This window comes from Pseudopodoces humilis, chromosome 1 (assembly GCF_049639895.1).
Source record: "Pseudopodoces humilis isolate 2021_Gansu_Grassland_sample_001 chromosome 1, ASM4963989v1, whole genome shotgun sequence".
NCBI lineage: Eukaryota > Metazoa > Chordata > Aves > Passeriformes > Paridae > Pseudopodoces > Pseudopodoces humilis.
Window position 1 is genome coordinate 14,604,548 of NC_142200.1, and position 21,340 is coordinate 14,625,887.

The 21,340-nt window shown below is 41.9% G+C and overlaps 1 protein-coding gene across 4 annotated transcripts in view; it reads left to right on the forward strand.

Moving 5' to 3' along the window:
• Positions 1-4,728: 4,728 nt before the first annotated feature.
• Positions 4,729-21,340, forward strand: part of TRPS1 (transcriptional repressor GATA binding 1) — a 213,033-nt gene continuing 196,421 nt past the window's right edge. For 3 of the 4 annotated variants that reach the window (XM_005516951.3, XM_014256583.2, XM_088059620.1), the window contains exon 1: positions 4,729-4,787. The gene's annotated coding sequence lies outside the window, so the exon portion shown is untranslated. Of the gene's footprint in view, positions 4,788-5,460; positions 5,519-21,340 lie in introns of those variants that run through there. The other variant, XM_088059611.1, reaches the window with a different exon arrangement.

The following is a 21,340-nucleotide window of genomic DNA, read 5'->3' on the forward strand; positions in this document are numbered from 1 at the left end:
GTATGTGTATGTGCATGTGAGGCTTTTCAGAGCTTTGGATAAATGCCTTTTACATAGCATTTTTAAGATCAAGATCTATACAATTATGTGGATTCCTGCATTTAAATGATTTTAGGGAGTCTGGTGTTATAGAATTTTTAATTTTCTAGTAGATTTTATGATACTGTAAAGTGATAAATTATCTTTTGTGGCTGTCAGAGTTATTTAACTATCTGCAGACACCATTAGCAGGAGCAATCTGTGCCCTGTCAGTGTTCCTCATCCCTCCCCGGGAGGCTCCCAGGAAAAAGGGTTTCCAGGCACTTCCATGCAAGGCCTTTTTGGCAGCAGTGCCACTGGGGTGTGGGGAAGTACCAGCCATGGTGTGCTGTACTCAGGAGAACATTTTTCTGCCACGCAGTGGAGAAAGCTACCAAACAAGTGTCGCTTATTATTGACTTTCCATTGCTACTGGCCTGTGTTAAAACCAGTGACATAGAAAAGAAAGGTTCCATTTCCCATTACCAGATATCCAATCCCCCTAGAAAACATCTGTTGAATCTGGGATGATGCCATGGTATTAGCTCTTCAGTTGCATGCTGTTTCATTGGCTGTTCTCGGCGCTGCCCTGTCTATCACAACGCATAATCTCTTTTCAGAGACGTTTCAACCACATCGTTAGGGTCCCCAGTCCCATTTATTTGAAAACCAGTGGTAGTTTTTAGCCTTTGACGCACAACTTGAAGTTTAGAAACTTGACTCTGTATAGAGTGTAAGACAGGGAACAAAAGTTTCCCGATGATTTCATGTGACAAAAGTTGTGCAAAGAAAAGAAGTGGGTCTGCAAAATTCTGCAAGTTGCTGTGTTTATGATCCCACGATTCTCGCACTGGAGTGCCTCAGACAGACATAACTAAGTGCTTCTCAAAATGTTCATTATTGAAGACAGTATAAGAGAACTGTCTTTAGAATTCAAGTAATATACTACCAACCAGAGGGAGAATAATACAGAAATACTTTCTTGATGATGTGTGTTAAAGCAGCAGGCACTTAAGAGCAACGGATGTCAATCTCTGAGGTTTTTGTAAAGAATTGCAATTTATGACGTGTTAGGGTAAACAGTTGGATTATATTTCTGAAATGCATGTTCCATCAGGTAAAATCATTGTGATTATAGGCCCTAGTACTTTCAGTAAGTTATGCACTAAAAGGCTGAAATTGTAAAACAAGTATGCTTATGCTTTACTGTTAATCCCTCTTTGTATCTACGCTGAGTAAACTACAAGAGAAACTGCATTAAACAATAAAGGCAAAAATGGCATGTTATGTCATCTTGATAAACAATGACTGTTATACTGTTTTCCTTCAAGAAGCAACCGTGACTGGCCTCTGTATTCTCCCTCAATGGAGAATGTGCCTGACTGTAAAAAAACCTGAAGGATTATTTAGAAGTTACTTTGTTCATGCCTCTCAGTGAAAGCAGCACTTTCTCTGCATCTTCTCGCTTTGCATTTTTTCCTTCATTCCCTCAGCTCTTATCTATTAGAGAAAGCTGAACTTGTTATTTCAAAAACAACCTACTTTCATGCAGACTATTGAGTTTTCAACAAAGTGGAATAAAACTTCATTTAAGTGGTTTTGGAAAAGTTTGACAGCAGAAGATAATAAATGAAAATAAATCTACAATATTTCTCCTAATGCAATTTGTGGCATGTCAATGTCAAAGCATTCTAACAACAAATCAACAAATATTTGAATGAAAACAATATACATAACTTATTTTCCTATATTGGAAACAACTGTCAAACAATTATTATATGACTTCATGAATTAGTTGGCTTTTTTGAAAAATTCCTGCTAGGATTTAAAAAAAAAAAACAAACAAACAAGGGGGGGCTGGGGTGGGTGGAAGTCTATATGGGCCTTTGAGCTTGAACATATTGTGTCAATCATAAGCATATGCAATGTATCTAAGACATGAGGTAAAAATTTTCTTTGTAAATTTTTTCATAAATAAATAATTTGCCTGAAAAACATCTATAAAAATATTTTTTGCCTTTGTAAAGTTTTCTACAGTTTTTTGTGGTGAATATAAACAGATTCATATTGACATCTTCTTGATCTGCTTTATTTTAACTTGTAATGCAGAATGTATCATGAAAGAATTTCTAAGAAAGATACAGTAACAAACTTTTTCTGAGCGCTAGAGTATTTCATTAGAGTTGTCTACTTGAAACTACGAAGACATGTGTCCTCATCTTTGCTTATGAATGGCTTTGAGGTTTCATTTTAAAAGTGCATGTACAGAGATACTCATGTCCTTTAAAAGCACACCTCTCTAATACTGCTCTACAGGTGAAAAAAGGTGTCTTTGTTATCAAGCTTCACACATGTTGAAATCTGTGTTTTTGCTGTTATCGATCCTCACAGTTTGTCTGTCATAATGTGAATAAAATCTGGGAAAACTGCAGCCACACATAAGAACTGGCTGGGATCTGAGGTGTGGGGGGCATCATTTCCTGGTTTAAAATAAAAATACATTAATAAGTCTCACTAGAGCAGAGAGGCGAAGGGAAATAACTCTTGTTTAAATATTTTCCACTCAAGCCCTGCTTGTAAGATGCTTAGCCAAGTGATCAGACAAAATACCTGCCTATTTTAACCTTTTCTATGCAAGACATATGCCAAGCAAACAGTCAGTTGGGGCTGACATGCTCAGTAAAAATAATAAAATCAAAACTGTTGGGAAAAATGTGTTTGAATTGATGTGACAAAAATACTTGCTTTTCAGAGGTCTGTAGTCACTCAAGTTTGTGGAAGTGGCTTGTCTGTTTGACTGTGGTTCAGCCTTGGCATTTGCAGCTTGTGAAAAAGTAAATTTATGAAGTCAGGGAAGGTTGTCTGTGCACATATGAGTGAGGTGTTACCACGCATGAGGTACTAAAGTATCGAGGCAGACTTTGTAACAAACTTTAAATTTTGGTATTACTTTCCTTCACATTCCATATATGTCTCTGTTGCTCTGAACTCATTTTCTGTGGATGGATATAGAAGGAGTACCACATGTAATCAGTGAATTCCCCTTTCCCTGTGTCAGGGATCCCACTGTGCGCCTAACTGTGCAACCTTCCATTTTCAACATGACAAGTTCACCACTTATATGTGAATTACTGCTTTTCTATTCATAAAGTGCTTTATCAGACAATCCTACAGAAGAACTTAAGGGGGAAATGTGTTCCTGGGTGATTTACACAAGCAATTACTTTACAAATCTGCCAGTGGATTATATTAAACGCGTATGAAGAATATTTAAGTTTGGAGCGAGGGCTGAGAACGCCGTAAGTTTTACAATAGGGTTTCATTTGCGTCACGATGTATCTCTGAAGATTTTATACTTTACACTTCACCATGTATTTGAGAGTAAAATTGTAAGGAAAAAGTTATGCACTTTCAAGTATTTCAGGGGGAAGCAGCTTCAACTCTCAAACTGTAATCATTTAACCCTTTTCCAGCTTTTTCCTTGAGAAATGTGATAGTAGTTGCAAGTAAGCAGAGTGCATCTATTTGAATGTGAAATCAGCTTAAAACAACTTGCATGGGAGGAAAAAGCACGCCATATAAAGTCACCTAACTGCAGAAAAATTGTGTCCAAATGCCCAACAAATGTTTACATAGTTTTTAACGCCTACTATATTTGGGATTTTAAAACCTTTTCATAAGAACCTTTTATGTACTGCTTCTCCTTGGAGAGGGTTTTTACACTGACGTGCAGACTTCTGGCATTTGGTAGCATGGGGGATATAGGAGTATTTCGAATTGAAAAAGTTCTGCACAAGGAGGAAAAGTTGTGAGGGTTTTCTCGGATCAGCTCGGGGCTGACCTGCGACCGGTATCAAAGCGCAGGCGGTAACGAGACTGTTCATCCCTCAGCCTGGGAACTGTGTGCCCAGCCGCCTCAGCACCCGCACACAAGCGGGGGGCACGGGGCACAGAGGTGATCCTGAATCTGCGGGAGACACCGACTAGGGCTGGGGTCTCCCGAGGGCGGCAGCTACTGGCGCGTGTGGATCGCGCCTTTTATCCCCACGGCCACCCTTTCCAATCCCGCAGGGCAGCCGCGGGTCCCAGTGACAGCCGCGGGCACCGCCGCCTCCCGCGGGCCGCGCTGGGGGCGCGCCTGTGGCCTGCGGCTATCCCCGCTTCAACTCAGCGCGAGTCGCCGCGGCCGCGGGGCGACTCGGCCCCTCGGCCCGGCGGGCCCGGCCCGCGCTGCCCGTGGCCGTGGCCCGGCGGCGGGCGGAGGCGGCGGCGGGGGGCGGCGCGGGCCGCGCGGCGGGGCCGCCTGCACTGTCTCTTTAAGGGCGCTCCGTCTGGGGTGGCGCTTTCCTCCGCGAAGGCTCCTTTGATATTAATAGTGTTGGTGTCTTGAAACTGACGTAATGCGGGGAGACGGAGGTCCTGACAAGCGATAACAGTCCCGATAACGCGCCGGCCGCCCCGCGCTCCCAGGCCGCCGCCTCGCTGCCGGCGGGGCCGCCGCGCCGTGCCCCGGCCCGCGCCCCCCGGGCCGCCGCGCCCCCGCCCCCGCGCCGCACCGCACCGCCCGCCGGCGGGCCCGTCGCCCCCTCCCCGCCGAGCGGGGCCGAGGGGGGAGGCAGCGGCGCCGCGGCCCCCCGCCCCCCCACTCCCCGGCCACCGCCACATAATCCGCGTCCAACTCCGCCGGCAGCAGGAGACGGTTCATGGCTCGCGCCGCGGCTCCACCATCTTCCAGGCTGCCGGGGCTGTTGCTGCCGGTTAATCAACAGGTAAGCGCGGGGGGGCGCGGGCGGGGGCGGCGGGGAGGGCGCCGCGGCCGGCGGGCCGGGCGGGGGCGGCGCGGCGGCGGCGGGCGCGGGGGGGGCGCGCGCGGGGCGGGGGCGAGGCGCCCGCGGCGGCTCGGCGTGTGCCTGGGGGGGGCAGCGGGGGGGAACCCCCTCCCCCCAAAAATACCCCCCCAAAATAAAAACAACAACAACAACAAAAGCGGAGGGTGGGTGAGCATAATCCCAGGCAACGGGGGCTGTTCGGATTTCACAGGCTTCCCTCAGTGCATCCCCCCTGCCCCCCCCCACCCGCGCCCCCCATTCCCCCTGCCGGAGGGTCAAAGCCATGTGTGATGGCTGGAAATTGGCGACTTCAAAACGGCGGTAGCCCCGCTGGAGTCGGGAGGGTCAAGTTCAGCGGCGGCGGCGGGCAGGGGGAGCAGCCCCCCGGCGCGGAGGCGGGGAGGGGAGCGGCGGCGGCCCCGGGCTGGTGCGGCTCTGCTCTGCCCTCCCCTCCGCGCCGCTCCGCGCCTTATCTCCGCGGCCGCCGGTTCCCCGGCACCGGGGCGCTCGGGGGGAGGGGAAGGGAGACGCGGGGGGTGGAAGTAGAAGACGAGCACAGAGGGTTCGCATCCGATGGGCTGCAGTCGCACAGTCCTGCCGCTCCTGCCGCTGCTGGAAGTTTTAATGGGGATCATGACAAGCGGGGCACAGAGACACCATCATGAGGAGTAGTAAGTTTGGGAAAAACTTTTTTTTTTTTTTTTCTTTTTTTTCCTCTTTGAATTTTTTTTTTTTCCTTCCTATTTTTCCTCTCCTTTCCCTGGGACACACCGGGAGAGGCCGAGTGCGGACCGGTGCTGCTCCGGGAGGTGGGCTTGTGATCCCTCCCGGTCACACCGGCGTAACAGGCGACATAGTGGTGGTGGTGATTTTTTTTTTTGTTTAGTTTTTTTTTTTTTTTTTTTTTTTTTTTCAAATCACAGGCAGCGAGACGTAAAACTTTTCCCTCTTAAAGGCGAAGCCCCACTGCCAGCGCTGCGTCCCCGCTCCCGGCTCTCCCTGCCTGCCATAACTTCGTGGAGCGTCTCACCTCCCCGCCCCCCGGCCCGGGGGCTGCGGCGGGGGCTGTCCCCGCTGCAGCCACCCGCGTGTGGCTTTCCGAAGGGAGGAATGAATGGAGGCGAGGCCGGGGCTGGAGGGGCTGCGCGGCGGTGGGCGCTCCGCGGCCGGAGCAGCCGGCGTGGCCCGGGCCGGGCCGGGGGCGGGCGGTCGCGGGTCCGGGGCGGCGCAGGGTCTGGCCCGGGGACTGCGGCCGCTGCGCTGTCCTGGGACGAAAGCGGTTCCCCGAGGGGGCTTGACATTTCGGGGTCTTTGTTTATCGGCCTCTCTGCTGAAAATCACAGCGCTCAGACACCCCGGCACTCCTACGCGGGTTCTAGTGGGGCCCGCTAGTCTTTATCTTTTTTTTTCCACGACCGGTTGTGTTTTCTATCTGCAAATGGCAAACTTCTCCAGGGCACTGACTGAGCTAAGCTAACTAAGTGATAAGCTGGGGAGACGTCTCCCCTCCATCACTTGTTCTCTGCCAGTACGAGCACCTTGCCTGGCAGAACAGCAGCCGGGTCACCCCAGCACCCTTTGGGAACCAAGGCGTCAAGTCCCTTCCGAGGGGGAAAGATTATCTAGTAAAGAAAATGTAAGCTCTTCTGCAGACTATGCTGCCCTCACTTCTTTTACAGTATGCAGCGCATTTTGAATGTTGATGGAAAGAGACAATAATTTAATGCATCTCAGGTTATATTTAAAAGTAAAGTCTCTCAATGAATCATCAAACTTTTTTGTCATTTGGGCTGTCGCCTTCAAGGGAATCCTATGGATGTTAGTGGCATCATGTTACTTTCCTGTTGGTTTTAGTAGAAGTTGAACATTTAGAGAAGACTGCCAGAGTTAAAAATGCAAGGGGCAGTAAAGGAAAGTAGTGGTAAAAGCCAGTTCCTGACGTGGACAAAATGAGAATAAAAGTTACAGCAGTCTTCTGAACTGCAGTCTGTGTTTGCCTCTTGTTCACAATCTGTGTGTTAGGTTAGACAGCTCTCTCAGATATTCCACCAGAGTGACATTTTAAAAAAAACCTCCAAAAGAGTGAAGGTTGTTTTTTTTTTTTTTTTTTAAGTACTCTGGGTCTATGAGTAAACACACGGTTTGTTTGAGAACATCAGCTATTTCCTGTAAATTGTGATGCTGACAAGACTGTCTGGAAATTATATCAACACTTTGAAAGATTTTTTTCTTTTTATTTTAACCACTGAATGAAAGTATTTTAATAATATGGTCAAACCAAACAAGTGGAACCTTTCTCTGTAAAGGGGAGAAAAAAGTATTTTTCTTTTTTCCTCTTGAATAATGTATACCTGCCTGAGGTTTGCCACAAAGAATCAGTGATTCTGAAGTTTAGTAGTGCATCAGTGCCTGTATACAAGTTTAACCTCAGATTGTGACAACAGGAGTCTACTTCACCTTTTTAAAATCAAGGGACGTTAGACATGAGAAAAAGTCAGTTCTTACTTCACCCTGTTCTGTCTGATTATAGCTTTTTTTTTGGTTTTTTTTTAATTTGTTTTTTTTTTGTTGCATATAATAACTTTCTCTGTTTAAAACTTTGCATATACATAGTCACAACAAAGTAAGTAAAGGGCAAAGTTGCATCATCTTTTAAGTTTACATGTATTGCCTGTGATCCTCTAAAACAGACTCCAAATAACACTAAGCAGTCTTTGCCTGTGAGAGTATGGCTTTTTTTTTTTTTTATTTCATAGCCCTGTTAATAAAGGAAAAGAATGTAAATGAGAACTTCACAGATCTGAGACTTCTTTGGGCATCAAACACGATGCAGCCAGGTTATCCTTTCATGTTTTTAATGCATTTTTAGTATAATTTATATGGTAGCTTTATGGGTTGACTTACATTTTTATCAGTGAGCATAAATTCAGTAGCATTTGATGAATCCCTAGCAGGATTATTTTCTATAATGTCTTCTCTAGCATTTGAAGTAAACTTTCACGGTGTGCACTATTATCATGCATGCTCTGGCTGAGTGTAAAGAATGCTTTTATCTACATATTGTGATAGTGCATTTGTAACAGCGAAGTGCTAATTTTTGTCTGTGGAGTCTGTGACATGCAATTGTTTCTTGTCAAATCTGTGTATTCCAATCATATTACATTTTAATGCTAGTTGACACATTGGGTTTTATATTTTCAAAGAATTGTGCAAACAATGACTAATTACTTTCTGTTCATGCGAATTACCTCTTTTAGCACTTTATCAGGCAGTTGCTTTGAAATAAAACTATTTTACATTACAGTGTGAAAGAGTTAAAAAAATTAGCAGAGACATTTAGGAAAAAACCCAAAATGTAATTACAACCAGGCAACTTTTGGTACGTATTTAAATTTTTCTTTTTATGTGGAACTTTCCTTCTAAGGCTGGGGGGCCTGTATATGTATGAATATTTATGTTTCTTACAAACTCTTGACAATATTTTAATGTAATAATCTTAATAGAAACATTCTCAGATCTTAACTGAAGCCACACTGGCAGTATCGCTTTAATAAAGGTTTGTGGGTAACACCAAATATAACATTGTGAGAAGGTTTATGGTTAAATGTTTTTGGACATGATAGGCTGAGAATCTGACAACCCTTTTTGTTAGGTGAAAGTATAGTGGAAGTAAATTACATTTTTAATACAGTTTCAGGTATAACAAACTGCCATCTGGTAGTGAAAGTATTGGCCTTGAACAGAAATATATTCTGATTAAGGTATTCTAACTGGTGTGTAAAATGAAGCCATTCATTCAGTAAACTGACAACTTTCCAGTGTGTATTTGCCCTTCCTTAATTTAGTTTCCTCAACACAACTAGTGAGGTAGTCCGGGTCTGTTTTTGGCAGTTCTGGGCAACTGTAAACTTGGATATATTTTTCCCAAATATTATACCTCTTGAGTTAAAAAACAATTGGTTAAAAAGAATAGCAGGCAGGTATGAGAAAAAAAGAAAAGTGTTTCTTTTTTGTTTCTGAAACTTTCTCAAGTTCTTACCTAGTAAGAAAACAATGCTATTTTCAAATACTGGTGATTAATACTATAACCAGTGATGTCTGCACCCATTTATTGTATAAATACCATTGCCTGTTGACCTTTGGATACATTAATTACAGCATATCTGGTCTAGGTTCTATTATTTTTGTCTGTCCAGAAGATAAATAAAGGTGCCCTTTCCAGTCCTTCTGGAGAAGAACTTTTTTCTTGGTATTGTCATGAATTATGGAGTTCTTTTTTCCTGCCCTGTGCCAATGAAGTTCTCTTTTGACTTTAAAAGATAAGCTTGCATCCAAAGAGAAAATATTTGATTATTTTAAAACTATTTGTGCTTCACTTTTTACGGTACGTACAAAGTTTCTGGGCTTTTCTTTTTTTTGGATTGTGTGTTTGCTAATTAAAAGAAAAGCACAGTGAGTTATATTAGATGATGTGAAGGATTAAAGTACAATTACACCATTAAATAGTAAATGTTTACAAGGGTAAGACATGCAACTACATTTTTCAGATTATGCTTGTTATTCACTCCCTGATGTTATTTTGCACCTAATCAATAAAGGGCCTTCCAGAACGCAGCTCCTTCGCCAGTTGTATATGTGCCCAGAACACAAGAAACGCTGCTGGGGCAGAGGAGCACAGGGAGGGGAGGAAAGTGCTGGCGTATTACTCTGACTTCTTGTCATGCAGACCAAGGCTCAAATGAAACACGGAGCAATGGGAGGATATCTCCCCTAGTCTCGATTTAAATCCCCAGTGGACATTTTGTCACACACCAAAAGCGTTGCAAAACCGAACACCATTCCACTTGATGTGTCGTCCAGAGTCAGAGGAACCTCTGACTTGGCATCACGGGGTTTAGAAGACTATGATTTAGGTGAACTGGCACAGCTGTATGTAAGAAACTTATAGCCATTATGTTTTATTCATGTTCTGTGCTATCAGATTCTTATTTTCTAGTACCTTTAAAGTGGTTCTTTAAAATTTTATTATAACACTACCAGTGTAAAATACATCTAAAATTTAACAGAACTTGCCAGTCCTTCTATCAGTGATTTTTAATATGGTCCTGCTGCATTAACTAGGGAATCTTATTCCTGCTGGGGATGTCTGTATGTGGATTTAGTAAAGCTAAAGAAAGCTTTATCAAAATTTATCGAAAGAAAATGCTTCATTAAATCATGTAGCTGCCATGGGTGGCGCTTCCGTAGGACGTTCCTGCAGAACCCAGTTGGTTCCATCCCATAAAGTTCGGTGGAACTTTTTCGTCTCATAAGGGATGTGTGTGAGTACAGCAGCTACAGTAAGATTTTCTGCCTTGAAAATAGTTATTTTGAATTGCAAAGTTTAGTCCTAATAGTAATTTTTACTTTCTTAGCTGGAGTTGATGCATGTCTAATTTCTCATAAGTCTGCTTTCTTTCCAGGCTCAGATCATCTATTCTCTTTTCCTTTAAATTTATTATAAAATTTAATTTTTAAAATGTTACTAGCCCTTTAAAAACCTGTAATAAATGCTTTACAAGTGGCTAGACACCTTCCCTGGTGGTTTAATTTATACAAGCAGGAAACTTTCTCTCCTTCTTTCTCTCTCTCTTTCTTGTTTTCTTTAAACCAACTGACGTAATGCCAAACTTTGCTTTAAAAGAACAGACAGAAGTAATTGGTAGCTTTTAACTTTTAATAATGTTCTGGATTGGTTTTAGTGGCCAAACTGCATTTTTTTTAAATATCAAGTAAAAATGGGCTTGTGGCCTGAGGAAGAAAGGCCCTGTTGATGCAGTTATTTTTATTCTTGTTTTTCAATCTGTTATTAAAAATCTTTCCTGCTGAGCTCTGCTGGATTTCTCCAATTGCTCTTTGTGATGGCTGGTGCATTTCAGGTTACGGTAACTTAAACTGTTTTCTGATTTTTACTTTTTTTTTTTTTTTCTCCCATGGGCACTTTGAGATGCTTTATCCTTTTTTTTTTGTTTTGTTTTTATTTGATTCCCCCAGCATTCCTTCTGTCTTGTCCAGCATCTGACTCCTTCTTTCAGAGAAACAATTTATTCTGATTCAGAGATAAATAATGTGTTAAACTTACCTTTGATGGCTGTTCATTGAATATTATTTCCCTAGTATGAGTGTGTTTTACACCTGTTAGTGACGCTGATTAGGAAGATACTCACTAGCCATTGCAGAACACATAAGAGATCTTATCTTTCAGTGTCCACTTTCTGTGTGTTCTCCACCCCATTTCTTAAAGCTAAACAAGATTTTAAAATATGTTTAGTAATAGTTTTGAGTGATCTGTATCTGTTTGTATTAACTTGATATTAGAATCAAGAAAACCCAACAGAAGGATTTTTTGAAATAACCATAAAATCCAGTCAGTGCATTTTTTCCTCATTTCTTTATTTTGTTTGGGTTTTCTGTCTCTTTTCCTTAATTTCTTTTCTATGTCTGCTGGGGTTTTGAGCACAAGCAAACTTTCTACAGTAAAAGACAGAGTTGGGCAATAGACTTTCTTGACGAAGTTGACGTCAGGACGACTTCATAAGTTGGCAACTAGGAAAATCGTTCAAAGACTGAGTTGGCTTGTGCCAGTTTTCCCTTCCTTTAGGGGAGACACTCCACCCAGTAGGAGGTTACCCCACCCAATGTGGAGAGCTATAATTCAGTGGCAACACTTTAAATGTCAATCCTCCCTAGGGTTTAAACCCCAGACTTGTCTTGCCTCAATCTTTATATTTAATCTAACATTCAATCTGTTGAAGTAACATCTCATCTTCATAAGCACTTTTGGGGCCTAATCCTGCAATTCTCATTCTTGAAAAATACTCACTGTCGTCGGGGGACTTTTGGATTCAGTAAAAGCTGCAGGATTGGCCTCTACAGAGTTGTGTGTGTCTGTGTCTGTCTGTCTGCAAGATTGTGTCTGCCTGATGAATACTGTATAATCCATCTTGTTTAAGATGAAATTGTAAAATACTTAAAAATCTGAAGAAGTCCTGGAGTAGTAATGCTATAAAAGAGATTTTCCTCAATAAGTGAAGTGTACGTATTTTTAGTTTAACAATTTCCCAGGTTAAAATATGATTTCAAAAAGGGACAACCCTGAAGAATTTAAGAATTTATTTTTACTATTTTTCCCTGTATTTTTCTATAGCATGCCATAGACATATTTTTGAATGCTGCTTTTAGCAATTTTTTCATCTCGAATGGAAAATGAAAATCACGGCCTGTAGCTTATTAGACATTGGGATTCTTGGACAATACTGAGAACTCTCAAGGAAAAATTAGGTTTTAGTGTATTTTCAAAGACAGTGTGTAATTTTTCTAGGTACATTTTACTTCATTGTGGTGTCTAGTATCAGGCATCTTTTTCAGATCCCCCGCTATATTTAGCAAGGGTGACAATGCAAGAGGGAATGTATAATTTATATTTTTATCAATTTATACAATTGTAAAAATGTTAAGGAAAAATTGCTAGTGTGTTCATCTCTATTTTGAAAATATTCCAGCATTTTTAATTTACTAATAGATCTGGGAAAAAAAGTCTGTAAAAGATGATGCTAAAAATCATCAATGCACTTACGTTTCTCAGCAAGATTTACTTAAACAGTGCACTTCAGTTTTGCCTCAAACCATTTCAAGCCACCTCTGATCCAAGAATGTACCAGTTCTTGGTTCCTGGAAGATTAAGCATGACAGTTTCTATTATATAATGAACAGCAGTATTGTTTGAACAAAGGTAACATATTTTGATTTGTGTACCTTTTTTTGGCAGCTGGCACTAGAGTGGGTCTAAAATGAGTGGTGATCTAACAGTGTAAATATCTGAGTGTTCTTGAAACACACGGTATAGATGTAGTGTGTTTAAATCATTGAATCTATCTACCTATATTATATAGAATGTGTATGTATGTGTATATACAAAGCCGTAAATGGTGTGTTCTGCTATCTGTAGCCTTCAAATGTGTATCCTTTGGGTATTCCTGACCTACTTTGCGAAGTCTGCAGTCTGAAGTACATACTGAAACTTAAAAAATTAAACATACAGCTTGGTAGTTTACAAGAAAAAAAAAAAAATCAGGGGCATTTTTGCTAGTAGTTAATTAAAAAGAAGAGGGGAAAAAAGGCATGGTCTGCAGTACCTAGCAGACTGCTTTTGGATATCACAGCGACATTACTTTATTATTTTATTATTTTAAAAATTATTTTAAAAAACAAAATCTCAACTTATTTAAAAAAAGTTTGAAATAGATACTGAAGCTAAGTATTGCCTAAAATTCCTATATTCAGATGTGGTTTAATGAAAGTTTAACAAGTTAGGATAAAGCAATTTTCGTTGGGGGTGAAGGGTTTCAGTGTTTCCAACATAGGAATCTTCTTGACTTTCTCACATACCACTCTTCAGGCAGAAGCTGTGAGATGTGGAACATAATCGAAAACTTACTGTGCAGGTGAAATTTTGCTTCATGAATTCAGTTAAAGAAAGAACTCCAGTTTCCTAACTTGAACGTAGTTTGCTTTTCTATTTAGCGTTCTCAGCAGACGTTGGCCAGCTGCAGTTACAGAGTACAAACCAAAAATGAAATACATGTTGATTGTTGCTGAGCCTTTTCCTCCTGCATGAATAGAGATGGACACACATGCACACACACAATTAATTAACTAAACCTTGCCCCACATACCTGAGGGAAAAACTTGTGAAAATAGATTAGTCTTACCATGTGCCTTGCAGGTAAACAGTATCTGCCTGTGCTAGAGCAGTGGGAGAGAATGGCTGCTGAACAGAGGCTGCCTGCACCCAGCTCTGGAGGCTGAAATCTGGGGGGCCTCAGTAAAAATCCCACCTCTCATTTCAGCTGTTACACTGGTAGGGAGGAAGAAACAGTAACTCATGTCTCCCATCTAATGTATATACTGTTTTCTTTCTGTGGCCTGCTACAGACATCTGAAATTTATGCCATCCAATTAGTCTCCTTTTACGTTTCTCAGATCCAGAGTTTTCTTTAGTACTAAACTCCTTATTTGCATGTTACATCTATCATGAAAAAAAATAATAATGTAATGGATTAAATTAATCCTGTAATAGTTGTTTGAGCATACTGTAGGAATGTAAATAATTTTGTGGCATTGAGCTCATATTTCCAGTCTCATGGGGGGTAAGATCAGAAGTTATCAACAGCAGATATCTGAGTCATTCAGCTACAATAAATCTTCTAACAAATACCCACCCTTTGCACACCCAGAGATATCCTCCAAGACTGTTGAAACTCTGCACACACCTGTATCTTACGTGTAAGTCCACGTGCATGACTAGTAGCTGTATCTTCAGCTACAAAGATACAAGATAATATGTTAGGCTACAGCATCTATAATCAAAGTAGTTCATGGACAAAAAGTTTGATTGCCACTTGGTTGCTGCTGGCTGCATGGCCCTCAAGGTTGTCTTTTCTCCGTAGAACGTCCCAAAGAATCATTAGTTGAAAAGCAGTGTGGAGTATGGCACTGACTCCAGCTCTGCCAGAACTCAGGATACAAAGCATTAAGTGCCTCATCAATATCAGGTCAGAAGTGATTGTGGATAATTAATTTCTATCTAGGTGTCATTCTGTCATATGTAAGGTGTGCTCTGCCTCTGTTACTCAGTCCGTTTCTCCCTCATGCAGATTGCTGTCTTCGGCTTCCCTGTGCGCATACATCCATTCTAAAAATACATGGAAGTCCATCTCTGTTGCATAATTTTTTACAAAAACACCAGTGTTTGTATTGTTCTTTCTCTGAGCCCTTAATGAGTTTAAAGAATTTAATGTGACTTAATGAGGGTTCTTATTCTGTTTCTGACACAGACACTAATGAGGGAAAAGTAGAACAAATTGAAAACCAACTTTTACTTGCTAGTTTCATGATGTCATCAAATGCAGGATGTTACAACTCCTGGAAAAATTTACAAATCTAGGCAAGAATCCATTTTGCATCACTGTCTTTTAGTTGTTTGTGACATGAGGCTTGCTAGCTGAAAAACAAAGCTTAGCATAACTTGACTTTTTAATTATTTTTTTTTTAATGTTTAGAATGGTTTGGTTTTTTTTTTGGCAAATGATTTTTGGAAAAGTGAATCTAACCTGCTTTGTTTGTCAACCTGGTGGAAATTTAGATACTACCAAAGATTTTGACCAAAGATTGATTAATCCCTCTGATTGTGGCTCTGATCTGCCCCTTGTACTTGGAAGGGACAAAACTTCTTGTAGCTTCATCTAGAGTAAGATCCAGTTCTCCTTAGGCAGCATGTAATTGTGTTGCAGTTTACTGAGGTGATTTTTGTGGCTTCGTGCTGCACTTATTGGAGTTTGCTACTTTACAGCAGTTCGCTGGACTAAGGACACAATAACAATATTTTGCAATATGCCACCTTGCTTTTCTGTTGCGCCACTGGGGATGGTCAAGGAGTATTTCACTGCATGAAGCTGCTCTTCAGCAGGACTGCAGTTGGTATGTCACCTTTAAAAGTGATTATTGTACTTGGAAAACAGTTAATTTCCCAAAGGGGAGTGAAAACTAAAAGTAGGTTTAGGAAGTGCACCTGCTTCTAAGCCCTGCTGCTACTCACTGGCTTCATGGGCATGCTTTTATCTTGTCCTCACCAACTTCTCTCCAAAAGGCTTGTAGAGATAGCAGTGAAGGACAGCAGTGTAGAAATAGTGACTGAAGGTCTGGTATGACAGGTACATATCTATGGAAGCAGGCTCTAATGCCCTCACCAGGTTGCATGCCATGCCATCAGGGTGTTTTTGTCAGGCCAAGGGATGCAGTGACTTTCATAATCCGCAAAATGTGCTTTTGGTATAAACAAACTGCAGAAAGTTGCAGCATAGTACATAAAATGTTTCTTTATAACATCTGATTTTTTTTTTTCAGCAGTTAGTATTTTTAACAATATCAGACAAATTGCACAATGTTTGATTTCTTAGGCTGATGTTAACCCTTGGCTCCTCTGTGAGGGATTTTATGGCTTTGCATTTTATTTTTTTACAATTAGTTGTTGGCTTTATATTTTCAACTGCAACAAAAGTTAGCTAAAAATTAATAATAATTTGAATTGGAAGTATGGGCATTTTTGACCAACTTTCTTAATAGAAACATAAGAAGAAAGTAACTTGTTTGGTTGGTTTTTATGTATGTATATGCGTGTTTGTGTTAGGTTTTTTTTTTTTAATAAAGGTTTTCATAATTTGGTAGTTCAACAAACATGAGTATATTCTGAAAATATTTCTCACAAATGGCAGGTCTGAGTTGATAGCTTGTAGGCAGACAGAGTCTAGAGCCGCAAAACTATCTTCTGGAGTTTTAAAACACTGGAAAGTAAGATTTATTGGACCTTAAATATCCCAGTGGTGCAGATTTATTTGGTGTTCATGGCAGTCTCAGCTTAACTTTCCTTGGAGATTTGTTGTGGTACTGCATTATCTAAGGAACATTTAAAATCGTTTGTCTAGGGTTTTTTTTTCTTTAGTTGTTCCTCAATTTTTATTTGTGCATGTGAAAATCTTTGCTAAGAAAGATGACCTGGCAGCTCTGCTGAACTTTACGCTGCAAAACATTTTACCTGAATAGGAGGAAATTAAGCATTTGAAAAGCTGACATTTTAAAAGATTTTTGTATTTATAGTGGTGCATGACAGTGGCTAGTTGTTAGTGGAAAGGAGCTTAAAAAATAGTTACAGGAGAAAGAAGCAGCAACTGTGGAATTTCTTTTAATCGAGTGAATGAGCCTCATGGTTAAGCAAGTTTTACCTTCTTGGGTCTTCAGAATTTATTGCCAAAAAGGCAATATACCTGAATGGAAAGAGAACTAAGATATTGTAAAATCCACTCATTATGACATGCTCTTACTGCACATGAATACAAGTTATTTATTTTTTCTCTCCAGCAAACTGACTTCTGTCAGAAGGAATTTCAGATTAGCCCCTACCAGAGTAATGCTGTCATAAACCCTGCACTGCTCACCTGTATCTCTCTGCAGTGCGATGGTCTGTGGTAGTTTTCACAGAGTTGCTGTGCTGCTTTCAGTCCAGAATGGGACTGCATTGACTTTACTTCTGCAGAAAAAGTACATTTTCTTAGAAAATGCACTACATGAAAGAAGGAAGGGCAAGGAGAACGGAGGGAGAATGCTCTGATATACGAGCTGAGATTATGCATGTTGTAATGCTGTTTTTTTTGTAGGACTGTAGAAAAATCACATTGGGACCAAAGTTCCTGTGGATTACCATGCGATATTTATTACCATTTTCCTGTGTTTTCCCTGGTTAGGATCTAATCCTTCAATGTCTGGAACTGCATGGAGTTAAGAATTTGTCCATTCACAGAGGAAAATCTTGCCAGCTATGGGATTTCACAATATTACCTGTATTTATTCATTCCCCCTTCTAAAATTTCTGAGATCAAGGAGGGTGAGAGTGGAAGACAGAGATGGAGGATAGGTAAACTAAAGGAGTAGCAGGGGCACATATCTGCTCAGTAAACAGTGTTTACTGATTACTGTTTACTGTCAAGCAGATTACTGCATTTATATTTCTATGAAGCAACCCGCATGCAGCCAGTGCAAAGGAACTAAACGAAGTTGTGTGCAATTCTGAGGTAACTAAAAGACATGCTTGTGACATACTTCTAGCAAAAACCATTTTTAGTTGCCCAGTACCCTCGAACGCTGTAATTTTGTGAGTGACACATTTGATTATGAGCAGCCATCAAAACACTCACAGGCATCTTGTTTGGAAGAAGAATGTGCTTGAATTAAATATTTGCAGGCCAGAGAAATATGTTGATTTGTTCTTTTAATTTGTCATGTTCCTGGTCTTTTTCAGTTTGTTCGATAGTTATTCAATTTTGGAGTTTATTTAAAAGAGATTATAAAGTTTACACTTTTGCATTCCTTAGTTGTGCAGAGCTTCCATTTGCTTCCTTGGGAGAGTTGGTCTGAGGAAGAGCTGCTGCCTGCTTTTGCCTTGATATGGATAGGATGTGGTTAGTATAGGGGTCTCCTCATCCTTAAATCTCCTTTATTGCAATGAACTCGTCGCTTCCTTGGTGAAGGGATTTGCAATCTGATTTTCAATCTCTTCTGTCAGGTTTTAGGGAACAGTACGAACTGTCGTACTAGAGCTGGTAGTAAGGAAAAGGAAGAGAATCTGGGCACATCTTGCCTCTTTCTTAAGGGGAGCAAGATATAGGAAGCCTCTGCTCAGCTTGCCTGGTAATGTTTTGGTTATTGTCTTCTCATGATGGCATATGCATGTAAAAAAACACAGAAGTTAATATTTACTTTATTGACGCTTTATCGTTAAGCATAGAGACCTGACAGTTTCATGGTTAAGTGCCTAAAGTTGTTTTTGGCTTTGCAGTTGTTGAATTAATCACTGCAAAGCTAACTAATTGTGTACCTTTTAAAGCTTCCCTCCTTACTCTTGTAATGAAAGGGAGATATTTTGCTCTTTCTGACTTTCTGATAGTTGGGCTATCCCATTAACTACTAGCAGCAAGCTCTTCAGCTTTTATTGAGGTACCTCAGGAGTCATTCTAGTATATGGTGAATTTACTTACTGATCTAGTTATTTATAGCCTTCAGTGCCCATGCTATAGAATGAGCAAAATGTTTTTTAAAAAGTGTTTTAAAAGTACTTTTTACAGTTGTATAGAAAATGCTGGCTCTTTAATTCTGAATTTACAGATGGTACTACTGCTACTATTTTGATTTGTGAGAGACATTATCTTGGTGTCTTACTGAGATGTTTTGTAGCCAAAATTTAGAGTTTAAATTGATTTATTTTTTTTAAATTTTTTTTCCTCCTTTAATGTTAGACATGGACAAAAAAATGACAAGGTTCTCATCTTTATTGTGAGCTGCGTGTCAGGGTTGATTGAACTGCAGCTAGTTAAACTCCTCGGTTTTAAAGAAAGATGAAAAAGTTGCTGCAAAGATTAGCTTAATTTCTGTCAACAATTTGATTAAGGCAGAGACAGAATCAAAGGCTGAATGGACAAAGTTGGGATTTTTGCCACTTGGTTATTTTTTTCTGAGGCTGTGTGTTTTTTGTTTTTTTTTTTAATAAAAAAATTAATGTAGAATTCAGTGTTTCCCACAGGAGAACCTTCACAGATTTAGCATAAAGAAAGCGCATTTTAATTCAAAGACGCTGGTACATTTCTTAAAGCTTTGAAAGCAGTAATCCATCAGGTATTAAAGCTCTAATGATAAATATGATGATATTTTGTATCTATGCTTGTTAAAATACATGGTTTATTTTAGTGCATGTTTAGAATAATACTATTTATTTGACATTTATTCTTTATTTTAAAGACAAGTCTTGGCTTCTATTTGCTTTTTTTTTATGTCAGCTGGCTCATTTCAGCTCAAACAAAGGTTTCACGTCAAGAACTTTTAATAATTTAAAAAGAATCTCTGATTGTAGTTGGAAATTTTGTATATATAACTTAACTAACAAGTCTGTTTATTGTATGGGAGAGGCTCTAGCGATATTATTTATCTTAGGGTCCGCATTATTGGAAGGCAGAACTAATGACAGTGAGTCATGCACACTGTATATTAATGTAGTCCACTTTCAGCACTATATAAACAGTATTGTAAATACACACCTGCAGAGTGTCTGCAGTTACATGGTCATGGCACAGAGTCCCTCTGTGCTCTCCTAATACATGTCCAGTATGTATCTCTGCGTATCACATCTTGCTAACCCAGGCAGCATACTACAGCTGCTGTTCCTCTCGAGGAGGTGTCTGTAAAATGAACACTTGCAAAACCAAAATTCTGGGATGGCTTTAAGCAGAACGCATGGGCGTACAGTAACCCAATCTTTCGTACCTGCCCAGTCCTTGTCCCTGCACAGGGCTAGCTGCACAAGATGAGCTGCGTGTCAGTCTGAAATGTAGGCTGATCCTCTGAATAGGGCAAAAGATAAAGTGTGACATCAATAATTGTGAGCTTTCTTGGCTTCCCAAAGAGGGATGTAGCGAAGAACTAGTCAGAAGAAGACATTCTTTCTATAAAAAGTCTAAAAATGTGACAACTACACTAGCAGCAAGTTCTTTAATTTTCATTAAATAAAGAACCTGCTGTAGCAGGGCCCTCATCCTAAACTTCTCCTTTATTTCAGTGAACGGCCCTGGCAATGCCATCATCTCCCCTGTGGTGTTTACATACACATATTCAGGGTAGCCTGAAATCTGAATACGAGCTGCTGGTTGCCTGCGGTAGCTGAGGCTCCTTCCCTCCGCTGCATCTTGGAGCCTCTTCAAGCCCATGGAAGAAATCCTGTGCTGCTCCCAGGGCCCAGTTCTTCCTAGAACTTCCTGGGGCTAGAGAGACTGCTGGTTCAGGGGAGACCAGCGTGTCCCCTGGCCACCTTGACAGGGGTGGCTCTTCACCCTGAGCTGTGCCTGCCCCTCTGCGGTGGCCCTGCAGTGTCCTTTGAGCAGCTCAGGCTGGCTCCCATCCCGGGAACGCTCCTTTGGGTTTGCCAGTGGCAGCCACCGCACGGCTGGGAGCGGGGTTGGGAGCACGGTTGGGGAGCAGGGCTGGGAGCGTGGCTGGGAGAGGGGCTGGGAGAGGGGCTGGGAGAGGGGCTGGGAGAGGGGCTGGGAGAGGGGCTGGGAGAGGGGCTGGGAGCAGGGCTGGGAGAGCGGCTGGGAGCGGGGCTGGGAGGGGGGCTGGGAGCGGGGCTGGGAGCGTGGCTGGGAGAGGGGCTGAGAGAGGGGCTGGGAGAGGGGCTGGGAGAGGGGCTGGGAGAGGGGCTGGGAGCAGGGCTGGGAGAGCGGCTGGGAGCAGGGCTGGGAGAGGGGCTGGAAGCGGGGTTGGGAGCGGGGTTGGGAGCGGGGCTGGGAGCACGGTTGGGAGCACGGTTGGGAACGGGGTTGGGAGCGGGGTTGGGAGCGGGGCTGGGAGCACAGTTGGGGGCACGGTTGGGAACGGGGTTGGGAGCGGGGCTGGGAGCGGGGCTGGGAGCACGGTTGGGAGCAGGATGCTCGGGTGCCTGTTGAATGCGCCAAGCGGGAACCAGTGCCGGATTTGGGGCCCCCATCCCCTCTGCGGCGGCCGTGCAGGTGAACCCCACGTTTTGGGCCGCTACTGCTGACATCCATGGTGTGCCCTGGGGAGGGAGAGGAGCCCCTGTCTAGCACCCAGAATGCTGGAGGGCGGGAGGGAGAAAGGGATCTCCTTTTTAAAAGGAGTTGTTTTTTTTCTCACCCCTGTTCTTTATTCATAAACCTAACGCAGTTTCACAATTCCCAGACATGTAAAGCTGCAGGGCTTTTTTTGTTTTGTTTAAATCTTTCTGAACCAGCCAAATTTTTGAGGTTGGCACGAGGTGCAGCCAGTACCATGGCCTTCCAGGGCTTGCTTCGTCTAGAAGTCTGCAGATGTTTTCTGCTGGATCTGACTCTTAATGA